Source organism: Diabrotica virgifera, chromosome 9 (genome assembly GCF_917563875.1).
Source record: "Diabrotica virgifera virgifera chromosome 9, PGI_DIABVI_V3a".
NCBI classification, from domain to species: Eukaryota; Metazoa; Arthropoda; class Insecta; order Coleoptera; family Chrysomelidae; genus Diabrotica; species Diabrotica virgifera.
This window is the reverse complement of record NC_065451.1, coordinates 157,534,875-157,543,984: the sequence shown is the minus strand read 5'-3', so window position 1 is coordinate 157,543,984 and position 9,110 is coordinate 157,534,875.

Sequence of the window (9,110 nt, the reverse complement as noted above, 5' to 3'; positions counted from 1 at the left end):
CCAATTTTTGCAAAATTGGCAAAAAACAAAAAAATTATCGACTAAAATATCTAGCCAGTTGCGTCTGAGTTTAGCGAACCGACTATAAAAGTATTTCATTCAGTTCAACAATGCGTCCTTTTATGTTTAATCATCTTAATACCAGAACTACGTTGTTTTTAAATCCAAATTATTTATCCAAGTATGTATTATATTGCTCTATTGTAGGATAAAATTGCTTCTTCTTAAAACGTAATTATAATTAATAGCCTGATTGGTTTGGAAGCCAAAAAATAAATCTTCCTTCCATTTCTTTCATTTGTCCCATACAATATGACATAATTTCACGCACATCTATGATTACCAAATGAGACTGCTAAAGTGCTTAAAGTGAAGGCTGGACCTAAATCTAACCTAAACTCTTGCTCTATGTAGCAATATCCAATCCAAAGTTGACATACGCGGGAACCTTATATTCCAAGAGCAAATAAATAGCTGCATCTGTGAATGACATCATGATGCATAGAAATAAACACCATTAAAGAGATTTCCGAAGTTGACGCGAGATATAGGATGGAGGACAAATCAGAATAAAACCAATCTACGTCAAGGACAAGACGAAATAATATAAACTTCTTCCAAACAGATCTCTACGGACTTGAAACTATAGCAGAGTTCACGTACCTACTTATGATCCCTAGTAACCAAAAGTAATAATGTATGTGCAGAAATAAAGAACACAAAAGAACCATAGAAAACAGGGCATATTACGCAGCTACTTTTTAAAATACTAGGACAGAATTGGAAGATGAAATTGTACAAAACACTAATAAGACCAATTTTAACTTATCATCGTGAAACATGGACCCCGCTGAAGAAAGAAGAAGATGCTCTGAAAAGATTTGAAAGGAAATTGTTCAGAAAAATTTTTCTGCGTGTCCTGGAGCAGTATGGGGGCTACAGGATCTGCACGAACTTTTAGCTCGATGAGATAATTACACACACCGATATATTACAGTTTGTTAAATTTCAATGAATTTGTTGGGTTAGCCACTTGCTTCGAATAAGCAATGAATGAAACAAAAAATATCACTGAATGTAGGCCTGCCAAAAATAGACCCCGGGCGGCCCTAGAAAGTGTTGGCTAGAAAGTGTCGACAAGAATTCTATGCATTATGTGAGTTCGGAGTTTGATAAAAAGCACAAATAACAGCAGGAAATGGAACACAAATGGAACGTAATGGAAAAGGACAGATCTAAAAACAGAGACGGTTGTAGCGCTAGAGGATGAAGAAGAAGGTAAGCAGACGAAAACGAACAAAATGTTCTATAGGTTAAATGAAACAATATTATAGATAGAAAGAAATAAATAACAAAACTAAATTACTGGGCAGTACAGAAACATGTAATAAATGTTTTAGAAATGAAAGTATTAAGGAAAATAACACATAACACCAGGAGAAGCAGAATCAGAAGTGGTCAAATAATAAAAGAACTATACTAAAGTCACAACGAAGATGCACTAGAAATAAACGAACCAAGACACGCTGTTACAAGGAGCACCACCAAATCTTGATTTAACCTTGTAATTCCCAAATCATGATTTACAAAGTTTATGTTATATCCACAGAGAACGACAGTTCTCACCAGTGGCGCACAACACCCCTACAAGCGACACTATATATACACGAAATTTTCGATTTTCTAAACCTGACTGAATTGAGAATTGGGCCAAATCCCATCTTAAAGTTTAGGAAAAGACTCGTCCATCCATATGTTACCTCTCCATTTTGGTCCAAGGGTGTGGATTTTACGGCCCTTCCCATTTAAAGCCTGTTTTGCGTTCTCGTCCCCAAAATTTATGAAAATTTTAAAAATTTAAGTATGACCTTTGCGGCTTCTGATAGCACAGATCATTACCTTTCCAACGCATGTTTAATTTTGAAAATCGGTTATACCATTCAAAAGTTATCGAGCTCAGAAATATGACTCAATTTTTATTTAAAAAATGGAAAATGTTTGTGGATATGTATGTATGTATGTATGTATGTATGTATGTGTGTGGAAAAGTTATAACGATCTGAATTTTTTTTTGTGTTTCAAGAAGGTGTGAGGGCCGATTTAGAACCGGTCTATATTTTGACTTCTGACTACCCGTAAGCCAGCTAGAGGACTAGGTAGATACAAAATAGCATATTTTCTGGGCGTATATATCTTAGGTTCAAGGAAAGACAGGAAAACCGCAAATACACCAAATCAATAGGGTTGAGTTAAGCTTTCAAGTGGCGCCTAAGCGATCAAGCTGAGACATACACACTGCTCGCCATAGCCAAAAAACTGAAAAATTAAACTTTGAAAATTTTGGTTTTTCGACAATTACTCAAAATTTCAACCTACGAATTGCGCCAATAACTGAGCGTTTGTAGAAGGACTCAGGACGCGTCTAACGGTGTATACCTCATATCTGGGAAAATTCGAATTTTTAAGTTATAGGCTTCATAAGTATAATCAAATCTATTTCTTATGGGAAAAACGGTTTTTCAAGCTCAATAATTACTGTAATACGTTCAGTTATCATACTCGATCTTGGATGCTGGTCAGATACTACTTGTTAATACGTTTCAAATTCATGTTTAGTGATCAACATCAGGTAAACCGTTCAGAAGTTATAGAGCTCCAAAAGTATAATTAGTCCAGGAACTGAAATTTTTCACTTCGCAATTTTTACAGAATGGATAGATTTGCTTGAAAATTTGACAGTAAGTAGTGGATAGTCTAAGGATCAAAATCTATATGATGCCGAAAGACGCTTTTACCATGGGGTGGTTGCCACCTCATCTCGAGGGTGGAAATTTTTTATTATATTTTGACCTCAAATGCTGGTAAAAATATTAATTATAAGCAAAAAATGTTTATTATACATTTTTTTGATAAAATTAATAGTTTTCGATTTATTGGTTATCGAAGCTGTTAGTTTTATATCGAAAAAATTACCAGAGAACGGCAGTTCTCGCCAGTGGCGCAGAAATACACCCCCCTACACGCGACACTATTATATACACGAAATTTTCAATTTTCTAAATCTGACTGAATTGAAAATTGTGCCAACTCCCATCTTCAAGTTCAGAAAAAGACTCACCCATTCATATGTTAACCATCCATTTTGGTCCAAGGGTGTCGATTTTACGGCCCTTCCTATTTAGGTCTGTTTTTCGTTCTGGCCCCCAAAACTCCCAAAAACTTCAAAAATTTAAGTCCGACCTTTGCGGCTTCTAACAGTACTGATCATTACCTTTCCAACGCATGTCTAGTTTTGAAAATCGGTTATACCATTCAAAAGTTATAGAGCTTAGAAATGTGACTTAATTTTTATTTAAAAAAGGGAAAATGTTTGTGGATATATATGTATGTGTGTTTGAAAGTTAAACCGATTTGATATTTTTCCTCTGTTTGAAGAGGGGGTCAGGGCCGATTTAGAACCGGTGTAGTTTGTGACTTTTGACCACCCATAAGCCAGCTATAGGACTTGGTAGGTACAAAACGGCATATGTTTGGGGGTATATATATTCGGATCAAGAAGAGCCAGGAGAACCGCAAATACATCAAATTAATAGTGTTGACTTAAGCTTTCAAATGGTGTCTAAGCCGTCAGAATCAGACATACACACGGCTCAGTATAGCCGAAAAACTGAAAAACTAAACTTTGAAAATTTTGGTTTTTCGACAATTACTCAACATTTTAACCTAGAAATTGTGCCAATAACTTAGCGTTTATAGAAGTACTCCAGACGAATTTAACGGTGTATACCTCATATCCCGGAAAATTTGAATTTTTTAGGTTATAGGCTTCATAAGTATGATAAAATCTATTTCCTGTGGGAAAAACGGTTTCTCAAGCTCAATAATTCCTGTAATAGCTTCATTTTTCATACTTGACCTTAGATCCATCAGATACTACTGGTCAATACGTTTCAAACTAATGTTTACTGATCAAAATCGGTTAAGCCGTTTAGAAGTTTTTAATCTACAAAAGTATAATCCAATTAACGATTATTCCCGAAATGGTTTATGTAGTTGTAGTGGTTACGACGCTAAATTTGATCTGGCAACAGGCAATCCGACTTCATTTTCCGGTCATCTCAATTTTTTTTTCAATCTATTTCGAATAAAAAAAATCTAGTGTACATTCGATGGACACTAGATCATTTGGGAGATAATGCAACAAAGGTGACCATTTATAAAGCTTGACGTGTAATAGAGGAACATTGCATTCGACTGCATACATTTAATTTATAAATAACTTTGAAAAACTCTTGATACAAGAATAAAAACCGCTAAACGCCGTAAAAATGAGTGGCGCATAAAATATTCCAGCTACAAAACATCTAATAAAGAATATTACGTGGCGCGAAAATGGATTTTCATTTGATGCAAAACAAAATTCTAGTTTTATTTTAAAAGATTGTTCCATAATATTTGCTAAATTTGAAGTAAACGCGCCACAAAAGAGTAACTTTGATACAGTTTGAATTTTGAAACTCTTTTGTGGCGCGTTTACTTCAAATTTAGCAAATATTATGGAAAAATCTTTTAAAATAAAACTAGAATTTTGTTTTGCATCAAATGAAAATCCATTTTCGCGCCACGTAATATTCATATCAGATCTTTTGTAGCTGGAATATTTTATGCGCCACTCATTTTTACGGCGTTTAGCGGTTTTTTATTCTTGTATCATGATTCGGGAGTGCTCCTCGTAACATTTAGCGTGTCTTGGTTTGTTTATTTCTAGTGCATCTTTATTGCGATTTTAGTATAGAGCAAGAATTAATAATAACTAAAACAAGCAGAAAACAATTGGAGTTGTTTGGGTACGTACAGAAGATAGGAGACGAAATATGTCCATAGAGAATATTAAAAACTAAATGAGTAATAAAACGATGGAGGGGACGGCTAAGAAAAAGTTATGGATGAACTATACATAAGGGAAAAAAGACTGATAAGAAACAGTAGAACAAAAAGATTACACTCTTATTAAAATAAATAAACAAAAAAATTGTATCACTGATAATGCATCTGATGACGCATCACAGTTGATATCAAATCCTGACCTACATTACACATAATTACAGTCGGAAAAATGAAAGAATACCCATGAACGATCACATCAATCACTTATTTTGTATTTGCTGTCTTTTTCTATAAATAAAAAACGTTTTTTTATGCGATTGTTCATGGGTATTCTTTCATTTTTCCGACTGTATTTGCTATTGCGTACAGCCATGTTATAACAGATTAACTATGTAGGTATATCTTTTGGCTGCTGATTTCCAGAATAACACAATTTGTAACATAAATATAATTTGAAATTTTGTTATACTGTGTTAATTAGATCTTTTTGTACAACAAAAAAATAATATAACATTGACTTGTGGCCAAGAGGACAGAAAAACCACAATAATTACACCAAATTCAAAATATCAGCAGTGCTTTTTCTACACCTATGGGTCAGACACAATGTGGCCAATGTTTAGAGATGAAGACAAAATTAGAACATTAGAAAAGAATTTTCACAAGAATAGAACCAAAGAATATCCAAGGAGGTGAACTAAGTAAAACTAAACTCCGCCGAACACAATATTAAGGAATAAACAAAAAATTTAAACGAAGTAGGTATATATAATATGTGAAGTTTATGATCAACGAGATAATAAAATAATATAGGTACATACATACTAGAGTACTGTAGCTAGATATCTTAAGAAGGATAAATTATATGAAGAATAAACACAATACAGGAAGAATGTGCACCAGAAAATGAATCAAATGAGAAATATGTACTAAACACCTATATTTAAGAAAATCATGTCTGCACATACCTATATACAGAGACAGAAGGTTGTATAGATAATTACATAATTAACTAAGTAGTTGACAAAGCTAAATTATTAAAATAAATATTTACATACATATTTACCTCATCTACAGATTTCTGAGATGTTGGTTATGGAAAACAATAGAGAGATATCGCAAATGCATTTTTATCGCACGCTAATAGCGGAATACGCTATTTTGACATGTACGCAAGCGCAGAATGAATGTTACGCTAATACCGGATAGCGTGTCCCGCTATTTAGGTTGAAATAAGGGACGGTAATAACGTTAACGCTAATTTGACATTTGGGATGAAACATAAAAATAATGTATAGAATACAAATTTTATAAACTAAATACTGTGAATCATCTTATGTTGAGAAACACGTGCATTTTTATTTTGTCTACAATAGACTACTTTTTGTGGTTAGGATATTATTTATTCAGATATTTTATATTATTTTTATACTAACTATTTATATTTATTGTTGGTTAAATCATTAAAATTAAAATGCATGTCAACCAGCTCAATATCCAAATTCATTTTTCAATAAAAAACAATTTACTCAAAATTAATTTCTAGGTTACATTGTAATACCAAACGTCGGTTGTCATAATAACGTTAAGCCCCGCCCAGAACATTTGCGATAACTCTCTTGTTGCCTGTGCTGAAATAGAACAGGTAATACTACTATATTATTTATCTATGAAATAGAACGTTATACGTTATTTACGTCTTGACACGATATTATCGTTTGCATTTGCGATATCTCTCTATTAAAACAATAAAAACACCCCCAGTTTTTGAATGTTTTGAAATCACTTTATGTAATAAAACCTTCAGGTATTCTTTATGCACAATACGTCGCCTTTTTCATTTACTATGTTCCAAAATAGTAAAATTAATGGTATTATTTTTAAACACAAACTCACTATTGAAGTTTCAATCATTATTTTGATTATCTTCGGATTGCATGAGGCAATCAACTAGGATTTTACATAAACCCAAAATTAGTACTTAAGAATTTAAGTTTTTGCATAAGCCAATATTTCGTGCTGGAAATTTTGGTGGTGATTAACCAATGATCAAGATACTTAAAAATAGTAACGGCGTGCATAAAAAGGAAGCTAGGACAAATAATCCCCGGACAAATAATCCCGGACAAAAAATCCCCACAAATTATCCCCGGACAAAAAATCCCCGGACAAAAATCCCCACAAAAAATCCCCACAAATAATCCCCGCAAATAATCCCCGGACAAATAATCCCCGGACAAAAAATCCCCACAAAAAATCCCGGACAAAAAATCCTCACAAATTTTTTTGGACAAAATATCCCCACAAATAATCCCGGACAAAAAATCCCCAAGAAAATTTTTTGCTACCGAATAGTTCTCTAAAAGTATAGCAATCGCCATGAAACCAGTTTTCGGCACGAAAATAATGATTAGCGATTAAAATTAAGCATACATTGTAATTTCGATTACCAAATGTCGAATTCCAAGTGTGAGTTTTTAAAAATCGTGGAAGATATGGGGAATAAGCTAAAGCTTTGGGAATCATGTTGTACTTATTGTCTATTCGTGATGATAACTGCTGGTCCAGAAAACGATAATCTTGATTGTAATGCAAAAAATTCTGTTCCTTTTTGTAAGTTTAACGTCAAAAATATTTAGTCATCCTCATCATCAATGGCGTTATAGCTTTTCCACCTTTTTTTAGGCTGCCAGACTGCATATTTCCACCTTTTTCTAGGCAGCCCTACAGACCTTCTCCCATCTGGCATCTCCCCGAACAGCCATGTCTGGTTTGATTTATGGATACATTTTTAAAGTTTTTTTATGGATGCACACAGATCCTTAATTACGTTTTCTGAAAACCTGATATCGAATAGTAATGCCCATAAATTTGTTCCCAAAACCAACAAGAAAGTCAAAATAATCGAAAAGCTTTGAATAACTTTCATGGCAATGCGTGGAACGGATTTTTACATTAGTATAATCAAGATTATTGTTTTCAGTATAGTTATCAGTTATTATCATGAATAGACAATGTTTTGAACAGAGTTACTCAAAGCACAGTGATCAAAAGATTTAAGCCAATTACAACATGATTCCCACAGCCTTAGCTTATTTCCCATATCTTCCACCATTCACGGCAAAACTTTTAGAGAACTATTCAACAGCAAACATTTCTTAGGGATTTTCTGTCCGGGATTATTTGTGGGGATATTTTGTCCAAAAAAATTTGTGGGGATTTTTTGTCCGGGATTTTTTGTGGGGATTTTTTGTCCGGGGATTATTTGTCCGGGGATTATTTGTGGGGATTATTTGTGGGGATTTTTTGTGGGGATTTTTTGTCCGGGGATTTTTTGTCCGGGGATAATTTGTGGGGATTTTTTGTCCGGGATTATTTGTCCGGGGATTATTTGTCCGGGGATTATTTGTCCGGACCCCGGAAAGAAGCCATATCAACTCTTCCCCGCCAATAACCTTTCATGGTTGACGCAGTTTACTTAATAAAAAAAAAATGCCACATATATGTTTACTTCCAATTTAGAAATATGGCGGCAGTGTCATTATTCTTTTGATGGTAAAATGAATACTTTTATTCCCGAACAATGACACTTTTCAGTTATGCTCTGGCATTCGACGTTGACTTATCGTTATTTAACACAAAAACCGTTGTATTTCGAGATGTGTCCTAGGTATATTTCGTCAATTTTAAAAAAGTGGCCAATATTTTAAAAGAAAAGTGACATAACTCAAAATTCTGATCTTTTTTCTTTGTTAAATTAGATATCATAGTTTTTTTTTGGTTTTGCCTTTTACATTCTTCGTTTTTAATTTATAAATTTTAGCAGTTACCGTTTAAAACTTATAGAAATTAAGATCTAAAAAATCTATTTTTGTCTCTGTCTCCCCTGAAAATCGTGGTTTTTTGAGTTGGGACACTATTATTTCGGATGAGCGTCATATAAATAAACGTGTTATTAACGAAAACAAACAGATAGCTTTTAACTCCCACATATTTATAGATATTTGTGGCTTTTATGTATCTCACGATGTTTTCCTGCCCGAAGAGAGCCTCTAATTCATTGTCGTATCTGCTCCTGCATTCATTTGTCACATTGTCCCTGCAAGGACCATTATATAACTCGCAGGATTTTGTGTTCCCATACTAACAGTTTATTGATTTCTTTCTTTCTCAATAGGCATGTTTCACTTTCGTATGTCACTGCTGGTCGTATTGTGATTTTG